This window comes from Lissotriton helveticus, chromosome 6, assembly GCF_964261635.1.
Source record: "Lissotriton helveticus chromosome 6, aLisHel1.1, whole genome shotgun sequence".
Classification (NCBI taxonomy): domain Eukaryota; kingdom Metazoa; phylum Chordata; class Amphibia; order Caudata; family Salamandridae; genus Lissotriton; species Lissotriton helveticus.
In genome coordinates, this window is record NC_136067.1 from 1,679,351,729 (window position 1) to 1,679,372,394 (window position 20,666).

A 20,666-nucleotide genomic window follows, 5' to 3' on the forward strand; every position below is an offset into this window, starting at 1 on the left:
TCTGCGAATGTGGGTGAGAGGCGCACTGTCTCCAACCTGTCTGCTCTTTAATGCACTGTATCTGTCTACTGCTCCCCTCTGGGACGGTGGGAACGGGAAGAGGGCTGCGTAGATAAGGGCCCAGCTTCAAGGTGGGTGGAACTAAGCAGAATATTGCAGAGTTTTTATGTTATTCCAAAGAATTCCGGGAAGTAAAACTCTGCCAGTTCTGCCCACCCATAATAACCTTATAAACGATTTTGGACTTTTGCCTTGTTCCTCTATATGGTTATGGAACTCCTTGGTGACTTGCAATATCTTTATTATGTATGGCAGGGAGTACTTTATCTCTTATATCATTCAGCTCTGGTGCAGGGCTGGGGGAGACTGCCATCTACACACTCCGCTTCTGTCATGATACAGGACTGAGCATGCCTTACTTACTAAAGAGAACATGCTTGTGTTTGCTGGGTACAAGGCTTCAGACTGCGTGCACAGTGGATGGTGTGGTGTTGCTTCAGGGCTGGAAGAGACCTCAAACTGTGCACACAACTCATGTTAAGGTGCAGGGCTGGGAAATACCTTACTCTGCCCAGGAGCGTGGTTATAGGGGACGGTGCATGACTGGGAGGAAGCTTAGTCCACTGATACCTGATGATAGCTGCTAGGTGGCATGGCATACAGAAACTAATGTCACTAACACATAGATCATGATTTAAACGATTTCCCTTCCAAAGCAAAACATGCTGTAAGCTCAGGCAGCATTTAAGGTGGCACAGATAGGATTCCTCATTCTCAAGCAGTCATACATTCTGGATTTCAAACATGAAAATAATGTTAGGAATTTGTGTCCTCATTGCCACAAACCAGTCTTAGTTGGATAATAATCAACATTAATGTTAGTGGTACTTCTTTTAATTTTTTCATTTTTATTTAAAAAATATGTTGGCATCGTCTCTTTTCTTTTCTGTAATAATCTGGTCACTACAGGACAGGGGAGGCACAAATGTACAAATCTGGTCCTGACAAATGTGCATTTGGAATAGAATGCATTCTGCAAATGGCTGTTTTTCTCCTTTATTGCTTCGGCTTCCTAACTCTTGCTGCCAAGGGCCGTCTAGGAGCGCAACACAGCCTGAGATTACCTACAACTCAGGGAGAGACTGCTCTTCAGACAGGCTGTGAGACTGCATGAGCTAGTAAGAGATCTCAAGAAGGGCTGCTCTCCAGGTCAATCTATAAAACAGCAGACTATTTATTTATTTATTTATTTAATGCATTTTTATAAAGCGCGGACTTTACCCGAAGGTGTCAGAGCACTGTACAATAGAACCAGTTACGTTACATGAGAGAACTGTTGCAGGAATAGAACAAACAAAAATAGCCTGAACAGAGTGTACAAGCAAAAGTAAGAATAAATATGACACATTTTACAATGACTAAAGAACTTCCTGGCGAACAATAGCAGGCCATAGAATCGAAACAACGCAGGTGAAAGGAAAACAATTTCAAACACAGCAAGCACAGGATGTACAGCAAAAATATAAACATATGTGACAAATTTACAAAGACTAAAGAACTTCCTGGCAGGGTCTGAGAAGGAGGGAATTATTTCTGAAAGTGTCTTTGGAATAAAAGAGATTTGAGGTCAGCTTTGAAGATCTGGATGGAGGTGATGGCACGGAGCGAAGGAGGAAGCGGGTTCCAGGTTCTCACCGCATTACCTGAGAACGATTGTGCCTACAGTTTGTCTCTTTTGAAGGAGGGGTTTTCAAGAAGGAACTTTTTCGCATTCCGAGAAGGTCTTGAGCCTCCAGACAGTTTGAGTTTATGCGCCAGATAGCGAGGGGAGGAAGAGTGCAAAGCTTTGTGGGTGATGCACGCTGTTTTGTAGATAGCTCTAGCCTCAATGGGAAGCCATCGGAGAGAAGACAGGATAGGAGTGATGTGGTCACTTCGTTTGGACCCTGAAATGAAGCGAGCTAGAGATTAGACTAAAGACTAGAGACTGAGATCACACCTCAAGACAGGACATCTCCCCACAAAGGACTGTGAGAATGACCCACAGTACAGGCTGAAATACACTTCGAAACCAACTGAAGTTATTTACAATTTATTGAACGACTGCCTCACAGAATGGGTTCAGACACTACAAAAGACAGAGGCAGATCACAAGGACAGACAGCTATCCAGGACAGGCTAAGCTATTCCTCAACAGTCCAGCTCTAAGACACAGCACAATATAGTTTGAGATCACACCTCAGGGAGAAGCTGCCAGGCTCAGAGACTGCACAGCGATACAGTGAGGTCACCAACACAGATACTGATCCATGAGACAGTCTCAGAGACATGCCTAATAGACTGTCAATGAAAGAGACACTGTACTCTAAGATGCCGCACAATATACGTCATGTCACCCCTTTGGTCAATGTTGGCGTTTTGGCCAACAGCAATTTGTGTTCCATTTCTGGGACCACTTGTAGACCATAACAATGTACATAATTGCTACATTTTGATATTCACCCTAGCATATGGAAATTTCTCTGTTGCTGAAAAAGTGACACTCGAAAGTCACACCTGAGGCATTGGAATGGCACACATAAGCACACTAAAAACATGGAAATGTCATGCTTATGGACAAAGAAAACTTGGCAGCTATGCGGATCAATTGTGAAGTTTGCAGGGTTTGTTTCTTATTGAAATTCAAATGTACTTGTTGCAAGAGTTATTGTTGCCATGGTAGCCACCTGAAAATGTCTCTTCTCTAACAATTGTATTTTTCGTGAAACATATTTTAGTCGAAGTAGAGTGATTTATGTAAAAACGTGTTTTGTTTTCAGTGGCCCCGGAGACTTAGTTTGCGTAGTGAAGGTGTGCATTTTAAAGAAACCTTCAGGTCTGTTCTGTTGCCTGTGTACGAACTAGTTGTGTTTGCTAAGTTCAAATAACAAGCTAAAAATTAAAAGTGACATGCATATTATGACATAGGAGGGAATTGGCGTCCGTTAGAAAAATGTCAACTGGATGAGTGTGAAGTTAATTTATTATGTGTCTTCCAGGGTTTCATGTTTTCCTAGTGCTTGATTATGAGAGAGTTCTATCACTCCTGCCAGTCTGAAATGTATTTAGCTGGCTGCTTGTTCGTGATGGCTTCACATGAATGCATTAAAAGAGAGGTTTGTGATTAATGCTGTCGAGGTCAGACGTGTAGGGAGTGCTACTGAATGAAGGCTAGATAGTTTAAAGAGTGAGCTTGATGACGTCGATACTCAGCACACATCCCACTCGTGCTTTGCGGTAGCAGATGTCAAGGGAGGTGGGTCATGCTTCCTGGTATGCAGACTTACGTTCGATGACGTAGAGAACAGATGCAGGAGGATTTTGTGACGTTTATGGTGCTTGAAGGTGTTTAGTTCGCTCTATGTTGATTGTATTCATGTGTGGGTGTCAGTGTTGTGTGAAAAATGGCTGTCAACTTGTCAAGGAAGTTTGTCCCTGGGTTTTAGTGAGTTCGAGGTGTTTTGTTTCGTTTTGGTTGTATGTTTGCTTTCTTGGAAGGCACATGCCCAGCCTACACACACGGGGTGAAGATATTGCTGTAGTGTTTGTGCCGTTCTACCACACATGGTGGTAATCATATGATGGTAATCAGTGCATTGACATTATGGAACATGTAGCTTTTTGTGGAAGGTGTTTACATCTCTTAAGGACTACTGGTGAGTGTCTGTTGGGTGGTACCTGTCAGAGTGTCTGTAGTCAATTGCGTGTGGTCTTGTATGTGTGCACCACGTGGTCGTGCACCCGTATGACTGACCCTGTATGCCTGCTGTTCTGCCAACAAGCATGGGTGTGGCACGGTAGGTGTGGTATGAGATTTGTGTTTGTGAGTGCGTTTTTTGTCCCCAACATATGCCAGGAATGATTACGCATAGATCGGGTGTTGTATATGCCTGTGTCCAATGTGCATCATGTCAGTGTTTTAATCGTTGCGTCAAGTTTGACAGAGTGCAGGGTGTTAGCTGTGTTTTATGTCTGCATAGTTTATGCGTGAGAATGTTGAGAAATGGAAGAGTGAGGTTGTGAGTGAAGTTGTGTTTAGAGACTGTGAGGGAAGTGACTCTAAACGGACTCCTGTCTGTGTAACTGAAAGCTAAATTGTGTCTGTCTCTGCAGACACGTCAAAGCGTGTGACTACACGTCTTGGGATCCTAGTTAACTTATTTTACTTTCACATGCCTCTCAACCACACTAAACATATAACTATTTGAAAGTAAACACTACAACTTTCATCTCTACCTCGGTGGCCTACAATGCAAAAATGAATATACCATTTAGTGCAAAACGCACAGATGTATTGAAAGTCACTAAGCAGAAGAGGAGACATGAATTGCAAATAATTTTCTGTTTACTTTTTTTAACGATCAGAGCAACTATATCGACTTAAATAACCATGCCGTTTAGAACAACATGCATAGTAAACAACCACCACGTGTCCTTGCTTTACACCGTTGTCGCTCAAAGCACGTCACGTATTTTTGATGTACACCAGGATTTAAAATCATTAAAACATTCCTCATTCTTCTCGAAATGTTCCTCAAAGATTCCAGTTTCTTATGGAGAAACCAAAAAGACCAGCCGTGTTCGAGATTTCCAGACTGCTATAACGTGGGAGCTTTGTTATTATTCACTTATTATTTTTCATTTATTCATCCAGCACGTAAGTGCACATAGTAGTAAGGCCGAATGTTTCACTTGTTTGATATATATCGGGGACAAGGAAGAGGAAGAGAACAGGGAAGAGGCAGGGTAGAAGTAAACACCGACGAAGCCGGCGCAAAAACCAGATACAAAAAAGAAAATACAAAGCCAGTGGGAACCGGACGGGGCATGAGAAAGAGGAAGTAACCATGATGGACCCATTTATGGTAAATAAAACCCTCATTAACTTAACCACTCGCACCCTCTCACCCCTTGAGAAAAGTACTCTTTAAGAAAGCTAAGCTGACCAAATGGCATACCTTAAAAGGTACTATACTAACACTAACGCTACCGGTCTAACTATTGGGGATTATGACGTTTTTAATGCCATGCAAGAACTTGATGATAGACAAGGAATGGAGGAAATCCCCACTATTAGAGCTGCTAAAACTCCTCGGCAATAGCGTCACAAAACAAAACTGTATACATAACACACACTGCAACTAAGTTTGGTATTACAGGAAATGGCACATTGTATATAATTGTCGCTGTATATATGTACATAAGTCATTTGCACTATTCGTACAGAATTATGCATGAATTCACTATGGTTTGTAATTTGCACATTCAAAGATGGCCGCTGACTACGACCTGGTAGTCTGCTTTCTACTGCCAGTATTGTTACTATGTAAACCAAAGCGATGCTTGGGGTCCTCGTGTGAACAAGGAAGACCGCTTCCAAAATGCGTAACCTTGATTAAATTCTTTTGGGCAAAATACTTCTGAGAGCGCACGTTATTGGACTTACTCTTTGATTATATGCCGGTCTGTGCACTGCTGGCGATCGACAAGCCACCGGTCAATGGGCGGATTTTCCAGAAGGGGCACTTGACTTTAAAACATATATATATATATATATAGACGTCTCTTCATTATATACTAGCATTCACCACAGAGATGGTCTCAAGGTGGTTGAACACTTTTTGAAGAGACGTGCCATATGTTTCACTGAACATAACAAAATGCTTATGGCTATTATCTCTATGTGCCGTGAAAATAACTTTTTCTTGTTTCAGAGACAGGTATACCAACAAATTAGAGGCGTGGCGATGGGGGCCTGTTTCTCCCCCAGCTATGCTTGTTTGCAAATGGGTCTGTGGGAGGAACAGGTCCACACGTCCGCTCTGGAAGAGGTCATGAATCATCAAATAATACGTTGGTATAGGTACATAGATGATTTGTTTATCATTTGGGAGGTTTCTGAAGGAGAGGCCCTGGAGTTCATAGAACAGTTGAATGTCAACAATCTGAATTTAAAATGTACTAGCCATATCAGTGACTCATCCATTTGCTTTCTTGATGTTGACATTTTCACCTCAGATTATCAATTGCACACTAGGCTGCATAGGAAAAGTACATCAGGTAACTCTTTGCTACATGCCGAGAGTCACCATCAAGTGCATTTGTTTCGCAGCATCCCCTATGGGGAGATGCTGTGCATCAGAAGGATATGTAGCTGTGATGAAGATTACACTAAGGCCCAACTACAGTGTCGCTCCCGATTTATTTCAAGGGGATACAGTTCTAGCACAATAGACAAAGTGATGATCAGAGCTAATGACCAAGGTAGAGAACGGGCATTGGTCAGCAGGGTGTCAAAGGGCAACATTCCTATGTCAGATCAACCCTTAAGACTTATCTTGACTTATAGTAATCAACAGCAGACATTAGAAAGATAATTAACAAAAATGGGCACTCATAAGGAATGATCCTGTGTTAGGAGAAAGACTAACCCGTTCTCACAATTTAACTAGCAGTCCGGAAGTGAATCCAACTACCTCCTGGATTATGGGCAGTAAAGGATTTATTAGGTGCGCATCATGCAAAGCATGTAAACATGGAGTGAATAAAACGGAATTTTTCACACCATTCAAAAACAGGCCAACCAAGATAGATAAAAAACTGACCTGTAAGACGGAGTTTGCAGTGTATGTGCTGGAGTGTCTTTGTGGCCTGCGCTATGTGGGTAGCACCAGGTTGCAGGTCCACAAGAGGATACTCCAGCACATACGTGCAATCAACAACGGGGATGAGTCATATCCCGTTGCCCGTCCTTTTGAAGAAATACATGCTAAGAAATCCAATGAACTGCGTTACTTTGTAGTGGCCTGTATCCCCCCAATGAGAAGAGGTGGTGACCGTGACACCAAACTGAGAAAACTGGAAACCAAATACATTTTAGAAATGGATACTAAGACCCCAGTAGGCCAGTAGGTATATATAGTTAGGATTGTTTTCCATAGGGAAATCGCAACATTCTATTGGGAATAACTTTGGCGCCGGTTGAGGAATCTGCCTGAATGTTTTAGCAACTTTGCCTCGCGGTGCTCCGCTCCTTCTCTGAACGTTTGGGGGGGATTCGTCAAGTGGGGGCCGAGATAAAAGGGGGGTCCCAAAACGTGTTTTCCCATGTTAATTTCCATAGGGCGGTCGGTCGCACTTTTAGCTCGAACGGCTGAATGGATTTTCACCAAACTTGGCAAAACTGTAGGGACTGGTAGCCCGATGTGCCTTTGCTATGTCTCAAGATATGTGCTCCAGAGGATTTTGAGTAATTTAGGTTCAAAAACATTTATATATCTATGGCAGCGCCCCGGTACGCGCACCGGGGAGCGCTCCGGGCGCGCCACGCGACTTGCGCACGGAAAGCTGATTGGCTCTCGGGTGTCTGTAAACACTCGAAACAGTCCGCAGCGGTCGCCATCTTGTGTCTCGGTAGGATTGAGACACAAGAGGTGGCAAAAAACAAAGGGGGAAATGACCAAAAGGGGACAGGGTACACCCCCCCCCTGACCCCCTAGGATTGATGTGGGGGCCATAAAAGGGTCCCGCGGGACAAAAAAAAAGTAAAATTTTTTTCGATTTTCGCGGGGGGAGCGCCCGGTACGCGCACCGGGGAGCGTACCGGGGAGCGTACTTTGGTGAAAAATAGTGAAAATAATAGTGTAAAATAATCATTTTGAGTGATTACAGGTAGAGTAGCTCTGAAAAGAGCTTTTGGTTCTGTGGCTGTTTTAGGTACCTACAAGTACGTCCCACACACACCCACACACACACCTCTGACACACATCCCACACACACACACACACAGCACACACACACCTCTCACACACACACACACCCACACACACACACTCCTCACACACACCCACACCCACACACACCCCTACACACACACCCACACACACACCCCACACACACACCCACACATCCTACACACACATGCCACACACATACCCCCCCACACACACACACCCACACACACACACCACACACACACACACACACTTATTATTTTTTTCTTTTTTTGAGGGGGTGCCCCACACACATACCTCCACACACACACCCCACACCCATCCCCCCCACATACACCCCCACACATACCTCATACACCCACACCTCCACCCACACCCAAACAGCCCACACACCCACACACACCTTACACAACCACACCCCCACCTACACCCACACACCCCACACACCCCCACCCACACACACCTCACTCCCCCCCACACACACACACACCTCACAGAAACACCCCACACATCCTCCACACACACCTCACCCCTCCCCCACACACACACACCTCTGACACACACCACACACACACACACACACACACACCACACACACCTCACACACAAACACACACACCCACACACACACTCCTCTCACACACACACCCACACACACCCCCCCACACACACACACCCCACACACACACCCACACATCCTACACACACACACCCCACATACATACCCCCCCACACACACCCCACCCCCCCACACACACACCACACACACACACACTCATAATTTTTTTTTGTTGAGGGGGTATGCGCCCCGGTACACGTATCGGTACACGTACCGGTACGCGTACCCTGGAGAAAACAGAAAGACAGAGTCTTTTTAAAATGTAGCATTTTTATATAAATTGGAGGTAGTTCTGAAAAGAACTGTTTTTTTATTCTTATTTTTATTGTTTTTTTGTACCCCGCGACTTAAAAAAAATATATATATATATTTTTTTTGCCTTGGGGGTCCTTGTGGGACCCCCTGAGCAGGCCTAGGGGGTCAGGGTGTTTCTACTCTGGCCCCTTTGCGAGTTTCACACCTTTGTTTCACTGCTTTCTTGTGCCTTGGTTCTAACAAGGCACAAGATGGCTGCCAGGGACACCCAGTATGCAAGGGGAATTAGTTCCCCCTCTTCAAACATGCAGAGAGGTGTAAAAAAGGGTGTGGCCTCGTTACACCTCTATGCAATGCAGCCATCTGGCGGATACTGGAGGCTCCTGGTGGGCTAGTTGGCCCCCAGGGACCCCCATTATGCAAGGGGAATTAGTTCCACCTCTGCAACCGGGCCAGGCAGCTGCGTTGCAGAGCGGTGTAACAAGAGCATAGCCTCATTGCACCTCTGCAGTGCAGCCCCCTGGCGCATACTGGAGGTTCCAGGTGGGCTAGTTGGCCCCCAGGGGCCCCCAGTATGCAGGGGGAATGAGTTCCCCCTCTTCAAACATGCACGGGGGCTGCGTTGCAGAGAGGTGTAAAAAGGGCCGTGGCTTAATTACACCTCTCTGCAGTGCAGTCCCCTGGTGCATACTGGAGATTCCTGGTGGGCTTTCAGGTCTTATATAGTTAGGAATTAGCATTAAAAAAAACTTTGAAATTCACTGAAAAAAACATAGGTTTCAGGCCTTATATAGTTAGGAATTAGCATTTAAAAAACCTTTAAAATCCACTGAAAAAACCATAGGTTTCAGGCCTTATATAGTTAGGAATTAGCATTTAAAAAAACCTTGCAAATTCACTGAAAAAAACATAGGTTTCAGGCCTTATATAGTTAGGAATTAGCATTTAAAAAACCTTGCAAATTCAATGAAAAAAACATAGGTTTCAGGCCTTATATAGTTAGGAATTAGCATTTAAAAAACCATGCAAATTCACTGAAAAAAACATAGGTTTCAGGCCTTATATAGTTAGGAATTAGGCACAAGAAAGCAGAAAAACAAACGTGTAGAACACAAAAAGGGGGCAGGGTAGAAACACCCTGACCCCCCAGGGCTGCTCAGGTGGTCCCACTAGGATATTAATATATTTAAACGTTATCCGCTAATATAATTAGCATTTAAAAAACCTTTGAAATTCACTGAAAAAACCATAGGTTTCAGGCCTAATATAGTTAGGAATTAGCATTTAAAAAACCTTTGAAATTCACTGAACAAACCATAGGTTTCAGGCCTTATATAGTTAGGAATTAGCATTAAAAAAACCTTTGAAATTCACTGGAAAAACCATAGGTTTGAGGCCTTATATAGTTAGGAATTAGCATTTAAAAAAACCTTTGAAATTCACTGAAAAAACCATAGGTTTCAGGAGTTATATAGTTAGGAATTAGCTTTTACAAAACCTTTGAAATTCACTCAAAAAACTATAAGTTTTAGTGGTGTTATAGTTAGCTGGACATTTTACTCATACAAAACCATTGAAATTGCTCCTATATAGTTAGTTGTACTAAGTATATATCGCGCACCCGCAATCCACTGCTGATGATGTCACATATTAGATCATTCATGACATGGTCAGTGACATCACTGATGACATCTCAAATGACATCACTGATGACATCATCCAGTTCGGCAAGTAAAATGTCCTTTGATGGTAATTGGGGTGGTATCAAATGGGGTAACATAGGTGGAAGTGTTAACCCCAAATTTGCAGGCCCGACAGGAACTGCAACGGAAAAATCCTTTCCGTGGCGATAGCCAATCTGTTTTGGATACCATCTCAGGGCTATTTTTGACCAAATCGTTGTGCATGCTGTATGCCCGTCTAAAGGTGACCTTAGGGGTCTCAGGTAAAACTTCTTTTAATACATGATCTGTCATAGCTATTGGCCATTGCTGTCTTACTATTTTAGCAATTTGGCGCCATTGTCTGCTGTAGCCAGTTATCAGCCTTAAAGCTCCACTCTCCTGCTTCTTATTGGAGATTTCTATACTGACTCTTTTGGGATCTAACAGTTCGAGGCGATTTAGGCTGTTTGCTTTTCACATTGTCTTATCTAGGCTATTGCTATTGTAGCCTCTTGCCATGAGTCGAGTTTTGGTTTCTCTTTGGTGGAAATCTCTAAGTTCTGGTGTGTTGCAGGTTCTATGGATTCTGAGAAATTCCCCATATGGGATACTTTTGATGGTGTGATGGGGATGGAAGCTACCTGCATGTAAAATCGTGTTTCCTGAAGTGGTTTTACGAAACAAACTGGTAAGTATCTTGTTATCCTGGATTTCTACATGTACATCTAGGAAATTGGCTTCCTTGGGGCTTATGTTGGCTGTAAAACACAAATTCAAATTGTTACTATTGATGGCTTTAACAAATTCATTGGTCTGTGCCACAGTCCCACGCCAAATAACAAAAACGTCATCAATGTATCTCCAGTATTTGACGACATTATTGGACCAATAGTCCACAAGATGTCCCCTGAGTGTGTGTTCCTCCCACCAGCCCACGTGGAGCCCCGCGTAGCTGGGGGAGAAACACGCACCCATGGTCACGCCCCTTAGTTGTTTATATATCTTGTTGTTAAAAAGAAACACATTGTTGTTAAGGCATTTCTCCACCATTTTGATCAACATCTGATTATGCTGATACATTTCAACAGGGCGTTTATCGAGAAAGAATTGCATTGCTCTTATCCCATCTGTGTGGGCTATACTGGAATACGGTGGGGATATGTCCATAGTTATCAAAAGGAGGTCATCCGACCACCCACACTGGTTGATGTTATATAAGAATTCTCTCGTATCCTTGATGTAAGCTGGCAATGATGTCACAAACTCTTGTAAGTAATGATCGATGTATTTAGACGTGTTTTCAAAAATACTGTTGATAGCAGATACAATCGGTCTCCCTTGTACAGGTGCTTGTTGTTTGTGCACCTTAGGAATAGAGTACATATTAGGAAGGACGGGAAATTCTTTATTAAGAAATTTCAGTTCGTCTTTCGAGATGAGCCCATCCCGTTTCCATTTGTATAGTTCTTTGCGATACATTTCTTGAATAATTTTACCTTCAGCCATGTCAATTTGCAGATAACATGTTTGATCGCTTAAATGCCGATTTGCCTCCTCAATGTACTCGTTTCTACTCCAGATCACAATGTCGCCGCCCTTGTCGGACTGTCTGATAATGATATCTTTGTTGTTCTTCAATTTGTTCATTAAAGCTGTATATTGTCTCATTTCATAAGAGGGCAACTTGTGTGATTTCGCCGTTTTGTGTTGCAATATCTTAAGTTCCTCGATCACCCTATCTGCATATACATCGATACCGTCTCTAGGCATATTGGGGATGAAAGTTGATGGAGGCTTGAAAGGACTGCAGGAAGGCTCCCCTATTGTAATCCCTTCTTGGTTTGCTATTTCTTGCGTACTGCTCTGGGTGTCTATATCTCCACGTAAATCATGTAAGGCCCGCATTAGCCCCACATCCTTAGCTTGGAGTCCACTAAAGGTGTCTGTTTTGTCTTTATCCCAAAACAAACATTTCCAAGCCAGTTTTGATGGCGTAGTATTTTTTTTATTTATTTTTTCGGATACATTTAAAAATGTCTACCCTTGTGTTGCAGTAGTTAAAATTGCTCTCAGGGCAATAGGAGAGTCCCAATGAAAGTAGTTGTTTTTCTGCTGTTGTGAGGTCGATTTCGGTTAAGTTAATGATAGTGTTATCATCGACTACTTGTTGTTTCTCCAAAATCGCTTTTTCTTTTGCCTTCCTTTTGTTGAGGCGCACCTGCGTCGCTGTCTTCTTCTTGCATTTTTCCTCTGCTTTGATTTTGTTGTTGAGTCCTCGGACGCAAGGTGGATTTCCTTTGCATGCGGATATATTTGATTTCTTCCGCTAACGTCAAGTGCCCCATATCCCCTCGTTTTGAACCTGGGACACTCTCATCTGACACATTGTTGCTGGGCACTAGGCTGGTCTCTGACCCAGACACAGAGGACTCGTTTCCCGCTGTAGCATTAGGTGTCGGTCTTCTAGTGTTCGGTATGTTTGTTGCTCTTTGTCTACGCCGATGATCAAACTTACGGGCAAATGTATATATCTGACCAAGCTTGTAATCTTGTTGGTCACGAGCGAATTTGTAAGCTTTTCTCGTTTTAATTACCTCTTCTTGTTTTTTGAGGCGTTCCTTCATCTCTTTGATGGTTTTATCAATATAAGCCCGGTCTTTGTTGTATTGTTCTTTCTCTAATTCCTTAGTGATACGAGCAACCTCTTCCAAATTGGTTTGCCGGTCTATCTTAGCATATTCAACTAGCAGGCAAACTAAACGCATTTAAGCCTCCAGATTACTCTCAGCCCAGGCTTTCAATAACAGCGGGTTAGGGTTCTCAAAGCTCGGTACAAGCATGATGCGCACTCTCCCCACTTCATGGTACTTCTCGAGTGATCTGATTTCCCACCATTTGGTGAGTTCTCCCCTGCTATTTTTTTTCTAGTCCTTTCAATAATGTTTTCACATCAGGGTTCTCGTTGGTATCCGTTTTTTTATGACTTGTATTGCTTTCCTGACCAACTTTAGGCAAATTCAAAAACAGGGCATCAAAAGCTGCTTCTCTTTCCAGTTCTTCCGACATTGCTTCACCAATGATATTATTTGCAAAATATTAGCAGAAGGGGTGTCTCGTATAGTTCAATTACCCCAATGCCGACTCTTCGGGCGCCTCCCCAACCTGCATGTGTGCCTCACAATTTTATCTCTCACCGTTACCGTTGCCGCCGGGGTCCGTCCTCCGACTAACTCCTCGGCTGCGACGTCCTGGTGTCGAGTTGTTCGTAATTCCGTGACGTGCAGGGGGCTGACATCCGTTGCTCCAAACGAAACAGGAACTCCAAACGGGTCCGTATTTTAGTCAGCCAACTTGATGGTGGAGGGGTCTGCGTGATTCGGGAACCGACCAAATCCCGATATAAACGAACCCCAACTTGCCTCTAAGGTGCTTCATGCACAGACAGGTACGCTGACCACAAAGATACGCCAGAGTCGGTCTTTAAATTTATGCTGCTTTATTTAGTGCATAAAAAGGTGCATGTCGTCAGACGCGTTTCGGGCACGTCCGTGCCCTTGCTCACTGATACCTGGCGGTACTGCAACACTGATTTTTAAACGAAGGATCATCAACATTTTCTGCGCCAGCAAAGTGAAACAACATGGATACAGAAATAGGACTGTGATCTACATATCATCGGTAGAACCTTGCTAAAACAGGCGCCATTTTAAAGTGCATGAAATACAGCATTTAAACTTCTTGCATTAACGAATGGTGAACAAAAGCTCATTGAAAACTTGATCTTATATTATACACGTTAATGCATCAGTGAGACAATGCTTGTCCACTATTTACCAAATAGGGTCTTTGGTCCCAACATTAAAAACCGTACATCCTACCAGGTTTAGTACCCGTTCTCATTATCGAGATATATATATATATTACCTACTGGTGGTCGCCAGTATGTAGTTATAGTTAGGACCTTGTTTCTATTCAAAAGGCGTTTTTTCTTTTCCCAAGAACTTTGGCGCCAGTTGACGAATCTTCAAGAAATGGTAAAAACTGGTGGTGCGCTCCGGTCCGCTTCTATCTTGAAAGTTTCGGGGTGATTCGGCAAGTGGGGCTGAGAAAAGAGGGGGGCCCCAAAATGTGTTTTCTCCACGTTAATTCCAATAGGAAACTTTAGACACGGCTACAGCCCGAACTGCTGAACGGAATTACACCACATTTGGCAAAAAAGTAGCCCTTGGTTCAGAACGCGCGCAGCCTGATTTAATAGACTTGCCGCCAGTAGCTTTTTAATCTTTTAACCCACTGTTGCACTTGAAATTATTATTGTGATTACTGTTCCTACCTGAATTCCACCCGCAGTCTCCTCCCTAAGCCCCGGTCCGACACGGCCTGTGCCGATTGCTCGGAGGGCTGACACGGGAGCTTCTGCAGCACTTCCGGCGGATGCCGGAGTTAGCACACCAGTCACTGAGGCTCCCCACACTACAAAGGGCACAGCGCAGGGACAATCGCGGTGAACGCGTGCAGCCTGAATTGCTAGAGTTGCCGCCACTGCTTTTTAATCCTGTTTAGTTCATGTGACATTTACTGCTTATCATTGCGATCGCCGCTTTTACCTCACTGCACTGAAGGCGCGCAGCCTGATTTAATAGACTCGCCGCCAGTAGCTTTTTAATCTTTTAACCCACTGTTGCACTTGAAATTATTATTGTGATTACTGTTCCTACCTGAATTCCACCCGCAGTCTCCTCCCTAAGCTCCGGTCCGACACGGCCTGTGCCGATTGCTCGGAGGGCTGACATGGGAGCTTCTGCAGCACTTCCGGCGGATGCCGGAGTTAGCACACCAGTCGCTGAGGCTCCCCATACTACAAAGGGCACAGAGCAAGCGGGCGTGCAGCGGCATGCCAAAGGCAAGCCCTTCTGCGCCCGTGCGCGCCTGGCCCGTGCCCACGGCCATACCTTATGGTCCAAATAATGATACAATCAGGCACCATTACTCTCACACGGCCTTACTCAACCTAAGACCCCCTGCCAAATGCCCCAATACCTGTTTCTCCTTCTACGATCGGTCCTACATTACTAAAGTATCCTCTCACTGTCTCTTCAAACTACAGAGCGACATAAACTCCCACGCTGCACCCCCTCCACCTCTAAAACATAAAACAATATCCAACATTGTAGCAGCCCTCATCAATGCCAGGTCCTTGGGAAAGCATAAAGAGAAAACCGCTGATCTAATTATCTCCCATAATCTAGATCTTCTCTTCATCACGGAAACCTGGACCAATCCATCCTCAGAACCCGATCTCCTAGTGGCTGTCCCAGAAGGCTACAACATCCTAAGGCAAGACCGAGTTTTAAAAACTGGGGGAGGAATTGCTATAATCTATCGTAGCATTTTTAAAACCGTTATAAACCCAGTCCCCCTTACTACCTGCGAGGCACTACACTTCTCCATAGCCCTCGGCCCCTCCCAATGCCTCAAGGGTATCCTACTCTACCGTCCACCTGATGGCAAAACTCAGTTCCTAACCACCTTCATTGATATGGCAGAATCCCTAGCCACTGACAATTCTACCATCATTCTAGGTGATTTTAACTTCTCCGTAGAAAATTCCACAGATAAAGACTCATACACCCTCCTATCAGAACTAGAGGCACTAGGCTTCACCCAATTGGTTCCAAGTAGCACCCATGAAGCGGGCCACACCTTAGATGGGCTATTCACCAACATCAAAAACATTAAGCTGAAAGAGGTTCTGCCCCTTGCCTGGTCAGATCACCACGCTATATTATTTGAAATCCCTTCGGACTCCCCATCACACCCCATCACCACAAAAGGAACACCTAAATCGTTCAAATCTTGGAAAGATCTTGATAATCAACAACTTAAGGATCTCTTGCCAAAATTACAACCTAAATTCCCCACAGACCCTAGTTTAGCTGCCAAAGACTACACCCACTGGCTAACCACCGTCATTGACAAACTAGTTCCAATAAAATCCCAGTCCAAAAATCGCAACTCCCCCTCTGCCCCTTGGTTCACCAGTGCCCTCAGGGAACAAAAACAGTTATGTAGAAACCGAGAGAGACACTGGATAAAAACCTATTCCTCCAACGAGAAATTTCTCTACAAACAAGAACTTAGAAAATATAAAGCCATGTTTCACCAAGAAAAAAGCCTACATTACTCTAATCTGATTGAAAAATCAAACAACTCTAATAAACAACTCTTCCAGGTTGTTTCTAAACTTTCACATCTACCCTCTCTGACTGTCCCAGCACCCTCGCAAGCCTTCTGTAACAACCTAGCCACCTATTTTTTCGATAAAGTCAATAATATATATATCAATTTTTCAGATCGCTCTACAGAATCTGCATCCTCGCAACTCACAAGCGACTCTAGGCCCACATTCAATCAGTTCCAAAGGATCACGGCCATGGAGGTCACTACAGTTATGACTTCCGTCAAATCTGGATCTGCTAATGATCCATGCCCTCCCACCAGCCTCCTTCTGGCGGCTGACATCATAGCTCCTCCACTAGCAGAAATATTTAACTCCATGTTTCGCACAGGCATCTACCCCGATATCTGGAAAAACACCCTTGTCAAACCTCTCCTGAAAAAACCCCACTTGGATGCAGAAGACACTAAAAACTACAGAACGATTGCCAGTTTACCTTTCGCAGCTAAACTAGTCAAAAAATCCATGAATACACAAATTTCACAATACATCGAAAATCACCATCTCCTGGATGATACACAATTTGGTTTCCATAAGTATCACAGTACAGAGACAGCCCTGATCAAAGCGGCAGACGAAATAAGAGCCATTTTAGACCAAGGAGGCACGGCTGTGCTCATCATATTGGATCTATCCGCTGCTTTTGACACAGTCGACCACAAAACCCTGATCGACCGTGTCAACAGCATAGGCGTCCAGGATAAAGCCAGTGACCTTCTTTCATCATTTCTCTCAAACCGCACCCAGACAGTCACGCTAGGAAACTTCAGATCTGCCCAGAAGACACTACCATGTGGCGTCCCACAGGGCTCATCCCTGAGCCCAACGCTATTTAATGTTTACGTAACTGACTTAGCAAGAGTCATCAAGTCTCACGGGATGAGCCTTACATCCAACGCGGACGACACCCAGTTGGTCCTGACCATAAAAAAACAATGGACAGGAAATAGCAGCTAACTACCAGCATGGCATGATCGCCATCAGCGATTGGATGGCTACAAATTGTTTAAAATTGAATTCCGAAAAAACTGAAGTTATGATCTTTAGCAAGCTCAGCCCGACCTGGCCTAATTCCTGGTGGCCCACAGAGCTAGGTCCCCCGCCCAACCCTGTTACCAAGGTTAGGAACCTAGGCATAGTACTTGACGACAAACTCACCTTTGCCGCTCATGCCAATACCATTGTTTCATCCTCTTTTTACAAACTGAAAACCATTAAAAAAATCCTCCCTTTTCTCCCCCCCAACTCAGGAAAAACATTGGTCACAGCTTTTGTAATGTCCTCTCTGGATTATTGCAACAGACTTTTTATCAATGCCCAGCAACAAGTTATCCGCAAACTACAGTCGGTGCAGAACGCGGCGGCAAGAATGCTCTCGGGAACTCCCAGGTTCAAACCCATCGCCCATGTCATCAAAAGTTACCACTGGCTTGCAGTAAAAAACCGTATCAAATTCAAGGCTCTATGCAAGGCTTATAAAGCCTCACGCAAGCTAGGACCCCGATTCCTTCTTAACTCCTTAGCCTTCCATGTCCCCAACCGACCATTACGATCTTCCAACGCCCTTATGATGTCCGTACCGCGCACCAAAACGGCTTCCTGGGGCGATCGACGTTTCACTGTTTCCACAGCCAAACTTTGGAACTCTCTTGATTTAGATACTCGATCCAGTCCCACTCTGTTAGCTTTCAGGAGGAGAATAAAAACCTGGCTGTTCAATCAATAACTCCCCCATCTTCTGCCACGTTCACAGCGCCGAGACGCCCTTGGGCATTTGTTGTGCTTTACAAATTTCATAAATAAATAAATAAAGAACTTGTTTTGTTAATGGTGTAAATCCGTTCAGTACTTCCTGAGAAATTGAAAGAAATGGACAAAAAATGCATTTCCCATAGGAAACTTTAGACACGGCTATAGCTCGAACTGCTGAACGAAATTACACCAGGTTTGGCATAAAGGTAGCCCTTGCCTCAGAAAGAACAGTTTTTCTTAAATGGTGTAAATCAGTTCAGTAATTGCTGAGAAAATTAAAAAATAAAACTTTCAATATTTAGAGGCGCAGTGGTTCCACGCACCCTACCGATCACGAGCTGCATTCTAATTGGCTGTCAACACTCCAAACCAGGAAGTGTTGGCAGCTATCTTGTGCCTTTGTAACCGAGGCACAAGAAAACAGAAAACAAAGGTGTAAAACAAGAAAAGGGGTCAGGGTAGAAACACCCTGACCCCCTAGGCCTGCTCACAGGGCCATAGGCGCGTTTGCACCGTGGTGAAGGGAGGGGGTACGGTCTGAGGTGACATGTGCAAACACACTCCGTGGCGCGTTTTAAGTTGGGGAATTAAGTCTCCTTCAATCCAGAGGGCCCCTGGGGTCCAAGAAGCGCCACCAGGTACCTCCAGTAAGTGCCAGAGGCCTGCGTTGCAGAGAGGTTGTCCAAGCCATGCCCCTTTTTACACCTCTCTGCAACGCAGCTCTGTGGTGCTTACTGGAGGTACCTGGTGGGCTAGTTGGATCCCAGGGATCCTCAGGATTCTAGGGGACTTAATCCCCCAACTTAAAACGCGCCACATGGCACATTTGCAAAGTGGTGAATGGAGGGGCAGGGCCTTTCTGCACCTCTGACTTAAAGGTAGTTTTAATCCCCCTGCCCTTTTACATACTAGGGCCTTACAGAGGAGGTCGTGCTAATCACAGGGGTACCCCAACGCATAGTGTTCCCTAGTGTAAGTAGGTGTTTTCACTCTATTCTAAGTGTCTTTTAGCATAGCACTGGCTCTAGGCCTGGTTAGTCCGTCGGTTACCCCCAGTACCCATCTGAAAAAGTTGAGGGCACAGGATGATTTTGCAACAAGCCTCTTTCTGCTCCTCTGTTTGTTCTTTCTGCACGTCTTGCTTCTTCCTGCACTTTTCTTCGTCTTTATGGACTTCTGTTGCTTCTTTCTGCATTTATTTAGCTTCTTTCTGTGCATTTTTTCTTCTTTCTTCACATGTCCTACCTCTGTAGGCATAGTTAGAAACTAGCATTTAAAAAAAACTTTAAAATTCACTGAAAAAAACCATAGGTTTAAGGCACATTATAGTTAGAAATTAGCATTTAAAAAACATAGAAATTCACTGAAAAAAACATAGGTTTAAGGTGCGTTATAGTTAGTTGGACATTTCACTCGTACAAAATCATAGAAATTCCCCCTTTATAGTTAGTTCAGCTAACTATGACTCGCGCGCCCACAATGCACTGCTGATGACGTCACATATTACATCACTCATGACATGGTCAGTGACATCACTCATGACATCTCAAATGACATCACTGATGACATCACTGATGACCTCCTCTCACCCTAATATAACCTTTGATACACACACTCAAAATAGAAATTAACATTTTCAAACCAATGGACATTCTAATACTAGTTACAACAACCTATTCAGTAATTCCAAGATCTACACACACATCCACTCATTCACCAACAGTCCTATACAGTCACTCATACATGTACTCACTCAGCATATGTACTCATACACCTATACAACCTGTTACACACCGACACTCATCCATAGAGTTACTCACGCACATATTCTCACATGCAAAGTATCAAACATCCATTTACCTGCATATACAGGTATACACACACCACCACACTTACTTCTACAGAAACTTACACATACTTACTCTCTTAAACAGTAACTTATAGAAACACATACTTATTTATACAGGAACTCTTCTAATCTCTCACTCTTACAGACACCAATACTCACATTTACTAGTTTAAAACATATGTAGTTACTCATAAAGACACTATTGAGACAGTCATTCACTCACTAACACACCCATATACACACTCATCCACCCATACAGTCCTGCAGACATGCTGTCTTCAACATATACAAACAGTGAGACACTCATTCATGCATCTATGCACTAAGTAATACCCCCACCGAACCACACAGACACTCATACTGATACTCAAAAAACCAACTAATAACCCATATAGACACTCATGTAGCTACTCACCAACCCATGCAGCCACTTATACGCAGTGAGAGACTGATACAGATATTTACATATTCAACCATTACTCACTAACCCATGTATTCACTAAGATACACTTAATCA

At 43.9% G+C, this 20,666-nt stretch overlaps 1 protein-coding gene across 1 annotated transcript in view; it reads right to left on the bottom strand.

The window, feature by feature from the left end:
* PAK5 (p21 (RAC1) activated kinase 5) overlaps positions 1-20,666 on the bottom strand; it is an 807,900-nt gene that overhangs the window by 30,085 nt on the left and 757,149 nt on the right. The gene's annotated exons all lie outside the window — the stretch shown is intronic.